This window comes from Phaenicophaeus curvirostris, chromosome 1 (assembly GCF_032191515.1).
Source record: "Phaenicophaeus curvirostris isolate KB17595 chromosome 1, BPBGC_Pcur_1.0, whole genome shotgun sequence".
Taxonomy (NCBI): domain Eukaryota; kingdom Metazoa; phylum Chordata; class Aves; order Cuculiformes; family Cuculidae; genus Phaenicophaeus; species Phaenicophaeus curvirostris.
The window spans coordinates 22,977,821-22,987,928 of record NC_091392.1 but is presented as its reverse complement, the minus strand read 5'-3'; the positions used below and the strand labels follow the sequence as shown (position 1 = coordinate 22,987,928).

The 10,108-nt window shown below is 38.9% G+C and overlaps 1 protein-coding gene across 1 annotated transcript in view; it reads left to right on the top strand.

Annotated features, from left to right (window-relative positions):
* The first annotated feature begins 1,083 nt into the window (after nt 1–1,083).
* LOC138716588 (hyaluronidase PH-20-like) overlaps nt 1,084–10,108 on the top strand; it is a 46,491-nt gene continuing 37,466 nt past the window's right edge. The window contains exon 1 of the mRNA XM_069849755.1: nt 1,084–1,108. The gene's annotated coding sequence lies outside the window, so the exon portion shown is untranslated. The remainder of the gene's footprint in view (nt 1,109–10,108) is intronic.

Here is a 10,108-nt window from a genome sequence, read left to right as displayed (position 1 = left end):
TCTGCCTACAGGAACATGATTGCCTAGTTTCTCAAATAGACACTGCAGTATTGATCAATCCAGCACATTGAAAAACATAGCAAGATAACCTTTCCAATCTTCTCTTTGCTGAGCAAAAGATTTGATGGTGTAGAAGTGAATATAATGAGAGTTCTGACTATTTCATATTAACTCCTGGAAAAGGACCACTTAGAAGTCACCCTTGGGTGACCGAGAAGATAATATTGACATTGACTTTCTGAATGGTTCCAAGTCTCTTCCTCGTGCCACGGTGCGGAAGACAGGAGTCTGGGCAGCTAGTGAAGCAGCACAGCAACAAGGACAACAAACTAAACTCCTCCATGTGATTAGTCCAGCCGTGCAGAGAGAAGGAATCAGAAATGCAGCCTGTTTACACTGGCAGAGGTGGGCACCCGTTCGCTTCGCTCCTACTCATGACGAGCAGGATTTGTACAGCTCCTGGCAGCTCTGCCCTGCTTCTGCTGTACAGGGTTTCATAGTAATCAGAAAAGAACATATCTGGGTCTGCAGCAGTGTACTGGCATATGGGTAGGGCTCTCTTGAATGTGCTAGGGCTGGCCAAGCGTCGCCATAGCCTGCTGTTACACAGTATTGCTTGCCAGTGAGTTGTCTAGCTTGACTGAAGAGGCCCACTGCATTAGTTCAAGAAGAGTCCAGTAAAAAGTGCAAATACATGTGCTACAAGCCTTCATATCTCTGTCATCCTTCTGACTCCTGCCAATGTTTCAGCATCTTGTAGCTTTTTCAGTGGCCAGTTTTTATTCTCTTTATATTTCTGATCAGGGACTTGAGTTTTTGCAAAACACTCAAGTGCTTCCGTCAGCATTCCAAGAGCGCTCACCCCTCCTGATTTCTAGTGCTTGGAGGAGGTTGGTGTCGTTTTGTTTACCATGGCAATGGTACATGCTGTAACAAGTGAATCTGGGCATAAGTCGTGTGTCACAAACTTCACTCTGTGTCACTTAGGGAAGGACTGGAAGAACTGGACTTCTGCCAGTCAGTATAAAGGTAAGGTAGCCTGGGAACAGGCAGTTCTAGTAGCTTGCTTCTGCAGCACCTTGTAAGCAGCAGATCACATCAGAGCCAGGTAAAAACACTTTGCATGAATTTCCATTTTTTTTTGTTTAAGCCTGCTACTGTTTGAGCTGGGTCATTTCTAAGCTAAGGGTGGGATTCAGATATATCCCACCTCGCCTCCAGCGGCTGTCCCAGAAGGATGTAAGACTCCTGTCCATCCTGTGTCATACCTGTCACCCCCATGGAGAAACCTGTGAAAGAACAGGGCAGTTATAATATACAGTATATAGACAAGTGAATCATGGACAAGTGTTTTTATAATTGTTTGCACTGGCATTTTTTGATTTTAGTCTGCGTATATACATATTTAGAAAAGAAATGTCTACGTCCTGATACACTCAGCAAAGGTGGTTTGTTTTGCTGTGCTTACTAATAAATGTGCACTGGTAGCAGCCACAGTGAGCTAAGATGCTTGCATCTAGCATGCTGATATTACTAAACTTCTAAAAACCTTCTGTTCAGGTATTACCTAGTGCTCTAGACTGCTGCATTCCTTCAGCACATCAGGCTTTCTTAGTAATGTCTCATCACCCCTTGACCCCTCTCGCCACCTGGCAACTTGGAGACTTATTTCACATTTGTGACTTGATGTGTTCTCTGGAAGTTTCACCTCTCTGACTGCCAGAGACTGATTTGCCAGGTGTCCTGAGAGCCTGTTTCCTGGACATCTGAGGGAGACCAAGCTAATACTGATAAACCCCAATTCTGTCTCATTTTATTCAATAGAGTAGCAAATGTGTTTGAAAGACCTGTTTGCTGATCTTGTTTGGGAGCAGAGACTTAAACCCAAGCCTCCTGCACTTCAAACTAAGCTTGATGAATCTTTAAATAGCAATGCAAAAAATAAGAAGTACTTTTGCTGAAACATTACAATGGTGGGAAAAACACTGAGCTTTTGATCTTTGTACATGTAACATGTTTATTTTCTCAGAACAGACAGCCAAAGATGAGGGTACTGGGGACATGAAGGCTGGCTACTCCAGAAGGGATGGGCAGCTGGGAGTTGAAGGTGGCCCCAGGACAGGCTGTGCCCTCACCAAAAGCTGCCATCCCACAGGGGCTGGACATGGCAGGTAGATCCAGTTGCTGGTAACAGGGCACATTGACAGCCCCAGATGAGGCAAGGTAATGAGCCAGGTCCTAGGGCTGTCCAGAGAGCCTACTCAGGAGCAGCAGGAGATAAAAGCTGGAGACAAAAATGGAGAGTGGGGCCCAATGGACCCACCCAGGAGGCAGGGCTAGAGATGGTCAACCCCGCAATGTCTCTTGGGCAAGGACCATGAGGCTCCTGGGTTGAGGTTGAGGGTAGCTCCAAGGTAGACTGGGCAGAGACTGAAAGGCCATCAGTGCCTTCCAGATGGCAGCAGAGAAGTGTTTAAACCCCTTTTGTTGAACAATCACTATGCATGAGGTGAGACAAATCCATCAGAAGCTTTGGATGCTGTGCCGTAGGTTCCTCTCCTGTCTTGGTGCAGCAGGAAAGAGGCTCAAGCTCCCAGCAATACGCTCTAGCTGGATGTTTATTTTGAGAAAGGCAGGACATGAGTTTTTTGAAGCCTACAAGTAATAAAGACAAAATCCTCCCTGTAAGGTGAGGGCTCTGTAAGCCGTGGATGAAGTTTAGGATTAAGATCTCTTGGAATTGCTCTGGCTTCAGTTCTTAACATATTTGGTGGCCATACAGAACTCTGTGGTTGTTTTCTTTATCTTCAAAAAGTTTTTAAATTCATTGCCTTCATGACACCTGCTGCAGAAATACTAGCACCTATTATTCCTAATACAATTTATTCTTCTGACTTGTATTTACATATGTATTAAACCATTATCTCCTTCATTTAACTTTAGGATTGAATAGAGAGGGGTCAGGAACACAGAGAAATAGAAATACAAAGAAAATGAAAATAGATTTGAGAGAACCTCTTTCAGTAATAAGCTAAATTAAGAAAAAAAGTAGTTTTACCACAGAAATTCTCTGTTGACAAGCTTGGAAACCCTTCAGAACCACTAGCATCTAAAAGCCCTGGAATTTAGTTTATGCACAGTCCCCTCATTTTTAATACATTTTAGCACAAAGCTTCTAACATTCTAAGTAGCCAGAAAAATAAATAAATCAAGAGCTTTATGCACAGGCACAGGAAGCAATTTAAAATATACATTGCTTCCTTTGGGAAAAAAAATAGCTGAACTATGTGAGGAGTATCTACGAAAAGATGTTCTGGAGGATACTGATCATCATTTAACAGATATATTCCTCAATTTGTCAGATTTATTTATGCATACACACACAGACAAGCCAGCTATAAACATTACTAGCTACTGCTCTTAACTGCGCTAGCCTTGATAACAAGACTGTGTGTTTGAGTTTTTAATGTGCACTTTAATTTCCATTGGTCTGGCACTGTATGCATTAAAATATCTATTTAACAGATCATAAGTATTAGATGCAATAAAAAAAAAAACCCTCTCAGAATTGACACACACTCAAGATGTTGACTTCCTACTTAATGACAATACTAATGGTAGCGAGATTTTAAAAAGTCAAGTTCCTCTCTTAGAGAGACACAGGGAAAGAATGTCATGCTAGCACGTAGATAGATTCCAATGATACAAAATGGCACAGCTTGTTAGTCTTTGCCAGCTCATTGTGTTTGCATATGTTAATAGCAGTTATAAAAAGTGCTATTACTTGGAAGTATTTATATCAAGGTACTATAATTATCTTTTATGCAGTTGAGTAAAGTACAAAATAGAGTAGTTTTTTGGCTGTTATAACACCAAGTATTTTTGATGTAAAAAACCACTTTACAGCCTGAGCAGGGCCTGCTGTATCCTTGTTTACCACCACATTGTGGGAATGTAGGTTAAGATAAATCTGGTTTTACTATCATTTGGACTTGTTTGCAGCATAAAGCAGCCCATAAGACAAATGAACAGAGCAAGATTTTAGAAATGAGAATACAAGAGTTTTTTTTTAAATTAGATCATAAATAAAACGTTAGCCATCAAAATATAACTCCTCCTTTTCCTAGGGAGATGAATAGGAACTAGAGAAAAGTGCAACAGGTAGGCTAGAAATGCAGGCAATGGGTTAGGAATTAATTTACCTTCCCCTCTGGGATTAATACCCTGAAGGGAAAGGCTCCAGCCATGGCATGACCTCTGCTCAGAGCATCCACCAGCTGTAGAGAAGCAAAGTTGAGAAGAGATAATCCTGCTCCTGCTAAGACTGATGTGTCTGTGCCTTGGGTCAAATGTGACCCTCAAAGCCAAGGCAGCACCAGGGCTTCTGAAAGAAACGCACAGGCAAAAGGCAAGGCTTGGGTCAAAAAAGAAAAGATTTGGAATGACTGTGAGAGATCTTAATTTCCAACTGCATTTTCCAGCAGTTATTTCCAAGGGATTCAGATAATGCAACCCAGATGCTTCTCTGGCTATCACTTTAAAAACTATGAAGTCTTTTTCCATCAGGAAATGAAAAAATCCTTTCATAGCTATTTCATTTTGACAGATGATTTGGCCTTCAGCTTTTTAAATTCTAACTAAATAGAAAATGAAAATACATTTTAAACTTTTTTTTTTGAGACTATATTGATATTGTTGCAACTTTTTGTACTCCTTTTACTGAGATTTTATGTTGGAGAAAAAGTAAACAATTTCATATATCTCAAAAATATATTTAATTAAAAGTAGTGCCATCTTTTATTGCAAAGCAGCTTTTCTAGCAGTTCTAACTCCTGCACTTTGAATACTGCAGTCAAACTACTATTTAGAACATTTGCTTGATGCTTTCTGCAGCATGCTACATGTAATTTGGTCATTACCACTTGTGCAGAGGTAATTTAACATTTCAAAGCTAGAGATGTCTATAATGGGGACACTATGATCTGTGTTTACAAATGTATTTTACCAAATGACTACAACTGATTTAAATAGAATTCAGGCTTTGAAATGCTTTAAATTCTTAAGTGGGCCCAAACCTTACTCCTTCCAGTTTAATTTATATTGAGAGTGGTAATTCAGTGATTATAGCACTGAAAATAGGAAAGGGAAATACTACCTGAATTCGACCGATAACTACAGGTAAAGAAATGGGTTCCTTAACAACTACCAGCACCTTTCCATGATTCTTGCCTAAAACCTAAATAAACTCAGCTTAAACTCTCAGGGAAAGAAAAAAAAGGAAGAAAGAAAAAAAAGGAAAAAAAAAAAAAAGGAGACAGTTTTCTTTCAGCCGTGCTCCTTACAATAATTTCATTTTTAAAAAACTGAAAATAGAAAAAGCAAAAATGCCACAACATATCCTACTCTGATGATCCTACCAAAATCAAGAACAGAGAAATTACTGGAAACTGCATTAGAAAATCTCACCTAGGAAACTCAGATGAGTTTCAGTTACAGCTGGACAGCTTTTTTTTGCAAGCTGAACAAAGCTTCTGAAAATTCATGTCTCTGAATTTTCTCTTATTTGTGAAAATATTGTATTTAATACTTATACATACTTATATAAATACCAGACTTTATAGTTTCACCAACAATTCAGACAACATAGAAAGTTTATCATTTAAAAATGTCACAAAACCAGACACCAAGTATACTGGCTTTAAGCAGAATTGAAGGTTCTTCCCTTTGGGGCTTGAATGACATTATATTTCCACATCACAAAGAGTAAACACCTCAAAAACCTTCCTCTCTAAGGGCGACAAGCCAGCTGTTCCTTCATACCACGCATAAGCTGAAAAACGCAACAAAACATTGCTATCTCCTGCCACTGTTGTGTTTGCTACTGCTTCAGCAAAACTATTCTTCCCCCTCAATTTGCTGCTTTACTTCTGCAAGAATTCTCTATACTGCCTGTTGAAAGGCTTTATCGAGCAGAGTTCAATGTTACACATTGACTCATCGGCAAACACAGCTTCTTCTGAATTTCTGCTTGGCTGGAATATATCTCATGAGGTGAGTGGGACAGTAAGGTTTTCTATCTTGAAGTGAAACCTTTGTGTGAGTCTGTTCCACATTGTCCTGCAGGACTTAGTTAAAAATACCAACAATGGCCACAATAGCTAATGGGCTTGTAATCTGATTTGCATAATGAAAAATTTTTATTAATGTTAACTAATGAACTTGGAAAAATGACTTTCAAAATAGAATGTATTCTTCCCTTTGGAAAACAGTAAAATACGTGGAAAGTTCATATGATCACTTTAATGTCAAAAAGGCTGAGTATCAGGCTAAAGGTGGAGGGAAAATTATGATTTTATTATGAAATATGGTGATCAAAAAGCAAAAGGTAAATCAAACATTAAGAAACTTTGAAAATGGATCCAGTAACAATGTGAATTCACCATGCAGAAATCTTCAAGCTGTTAATTTTTGTGCAGACATGTCAGAGACATGGTTATCAACTATGCAGGGAATTCAGCTTACCCAGCACTACAGGCTGGCAGAGCCAAATCTCTAAAGATGGAAATAGATCAAGGGTGAGCACTGGGGACAGGACGACTAGATTAAGCCCTTCCACTAGGACACACGCCAGCCATTCAGTACCTCTGTTTGAGGGATTTTATACACTAATGCCACGCCACTTCCCTCTATAATTGTAAATCCCCCACTGTTCACAAATGGAATAGTAGTTGCTAATTACTCTTGCAATTGTCCATGAAGACAAAGATGGGATAATGAGAAAATTAGAGGAGGATTGGAATAAGGAAGATGGTGTTCAAGCAGGCTTGGAGTGGTTCCTTTCAAAATATCTTACACTTGACACTGAAAAGGCAGGAAAGAGCAGGGATTTTGTCTGGTAGTCATGGGTCTTGCTCGCTGTGGTAAAGAAACTTTAAAGAGCAATCTGTCCCCCCACAAAAGGCCAGCTGGCCAACATGGACTGTGAAAGGCACTTGAATATTTGTGGCTTTAGGCATTTTGTTGCTTGACACATGTCATCCTTTACTAACCTAAATTCATGTTTTTGCAGTCACTTCAGGGTATTCACAGAAAGCTGCCTACACTTTGAAGACGGAAATGTTGTAAATGTCACGCACTCCTGTATTATATACATGCAAATTTACATTATATCAGTCATTTACATTATAGCAATCGGAACAATAAGGTCAGAATTCAGCAAAAGATCAAAAGTCAATATTTTTTGCCTGAAAATAACGTGCCACTGAAAAACATTTGACCAATGCTAAGCTGAGGTAGAACAACTGATAGATATTATAAGTCCGTTCGTCAGATACTGGGCATGAAGCTGTCAAAGCTACAATGAAGTTGTTACACACTGCCTTCCTGTGGCTCCTGAGAATATTTTCACTCCAAGTTTCACTCATAAAAATGCATCTCTGCAGAGCAGTTGTTCCTGTGACCCATTTACAAAGTAATCCTCTCCCTCAGTTCACGGTGATTTAACAGCCCTATTCCACTAAATTATTTACATTCTAAATCTTCAGGTAAGTCTAGAGCCTGGATCTACTCATAGCACAGTCAATTAAAAAAAAAAAGAAAAAAAAGTTAATTTTGATGGCACAGGATCAGATCCTTAGGCAAGGTATTTTATCAGCTGTATCAGAGTAAATAAATATATTTGCTCGACTTCCTCAGTCAATTTACATTCATTCTCTTTTCTTTGTTCCTTTCTGTGAACAACCCACAGTTTTTTACCATTGGGTTATCTTTTTTGACCTCCTATCCTATTTCTGAACTGCTCTTTCATTTTCCCATGTAAGGCCAAGTTCTCTTCCTTTCTCCTCTTTATTAAGAAAATTTGTGGTATAAGAGGGTGCTGATTTTTTTCAACCTGTATTTCTGTTCTTCAGTGTTTTAATTTTACTTTGGAAGAACAAACTCCGTTATTCACATATAGAAGCAAGAAAAGATCTCTGCTTGATTTTCCCTTGGAGACAAGAAGTGGCATTGAATAACTAAATTGCATTTGCTGTAAACCAGAGTACATTTTCTGATCTAGCAGCAGCTCTCAGGAAATTAGTTGTAGTAAATTGCTCAAGTTTCACAGGCCAGCGGATATAGTGTAAACTCAGTGGTAGCAATCAGAGGAGGAAAAATCTTTCTCCCTCAAGGAAAGAAAGATTGTTGGAGAAAAAGAATACAAAGCATTTTCTCAGTGTTGTATTTTCAGACTTGTATCTAAGAAAAGAAATGCTAAAAGAGAATAACAAAGACCTGTAGCCAACCTAACTAGTGGCTTCATCTAACTGGGGAAAAAAAAAATAATCAGATTTTATGTAGTGATGTGACATCACGAAGCAGTAGCCCTACATTTGTAATATTGCATCCTGATCTGAGCAGGACCCTAACCCAAAATAAAGTAAGTGTTATAAGCAGTTTAGGGAAAAAGAACATGAACAGGTATTGAAGAGACCACCACATACATAAAAAAAAAAGGTTAAAATCACTGATTATACATTAATTTGTGGTAAAAGAGGACAAAACCATAGGCCATCATAAAAACTGGTGTAGATAAAAGGAAAGGGAGGAACTGTCCTGTGTGATGTAAAAAAGTTATAAACAAAACCAATGGATTAAACCTAGGAAAGGAGGAAAAGTCTGGTGAATGTGAGAGTAAAAGGAAAGTTGTAAGATTATTTTGTTCTATGGGAAGTATTTGAAAAGAATATGCTAATTATTAAAGAACAGACCAGGTGGCCTATTAGACTTTATCTCACTTGTAAGATTCTGCCAGCTATATTCAAGGAAAGAAATTTTATTAACCTCAATATCATTGATATTTTCAGTAAAAGATGTTAAACTGACACCTTGTTCCTGTATAAGAAAAAAAGCGAATATTTTATTTAATATGCAAATTACTAATGGCTGGATTGTTTTGGATGAGAACTAAAGATACTGAAGCATTTTAGGCCACCACAACTCATTCTTCAGTTTTCTAATCCCTGCAGTATGATGCAGAGACATTCGCTTGCAGCTGGAGTGCTATTATCTGTAAAAAGATGCCAGGTTGTTTCATATCATCCATCTGAATTCTCCCATCCTCCCTTTACAGAACTGATGGGGAGAATGATGCTCATTGTCAAAGTGCTTCTGTGTGCTGGACCAAAGTTAATTGCACAGGATTTCGGCTGGTTTAGACCCGCTTAGGATCCAGCATGTGACAATGTTCACTATGTTGGGAAATTAATGACAAGTACCACCCTCCTCCTGTGTGATGTAACCATTAACTCAAGGGCAGTCACAGAGAAAGCTATAAAGGAAGTAAAATCAGTAGAGCGTAGACACTGTTTGCTAAGTGCCAGCTGCTAATCCAGCGTAGCGAGTTAAATTTTAAAGGAAGAATTTGCCATAAAATAGTTGTGTATGCTCTCACAGCTCCCAGATGGATCCTAGCTTGCTGGGATATGGAACCCACTCTGGGAGCAATGATGAGGATGGTGCAAACCAATTTTCTTCCTGAGCTTGTCTGTTTTCATTACGTATTTTGCTACATTTTATGACTCCTGCTTCCAGATGGCAATTTATAGTTTAGCTGAATAAAAAAAAACGGGGGTAATTTTTCTCCCTGTTCTGCAGATATATACTTTCATTGTGATATACAAAGTATGTCAAAGCAAACGTATATTGTGTTTTCAATTGCTGCTTAAAAGGCGTGGGGCAGTGCACGGGGTGATTTTTCAGGCACACTTTTACCTATTACTTCTCTACCTCAGAGACTGAAGAAATGGTGGCTCCTTTCTTCCCCCTCCTGCTTCATGACTGGCTGATACAACACACATTCATTCTCAAGTCAAATGGAAGGTCAGCCAACTGATGTAGAACAGAATGGTACCTGTTACTGGGTTTCTATGGAGCAGTTCCTTTATTCTGGTTTGCTTTAGTGTCTGTTTTTGAAAGTAAACTAAATCAAGAAAGTGGTTCCTTTGCTTGCAAAGAATTTTAGGTCAATCTTTGGCTAGTCAATCTGTAACACTAATTTTGAGCTGTTTCTTTAGTTTATGTTGTGGGGATATTAAAAAAGAACTTGGCAATGGCACTGAGGATTTGT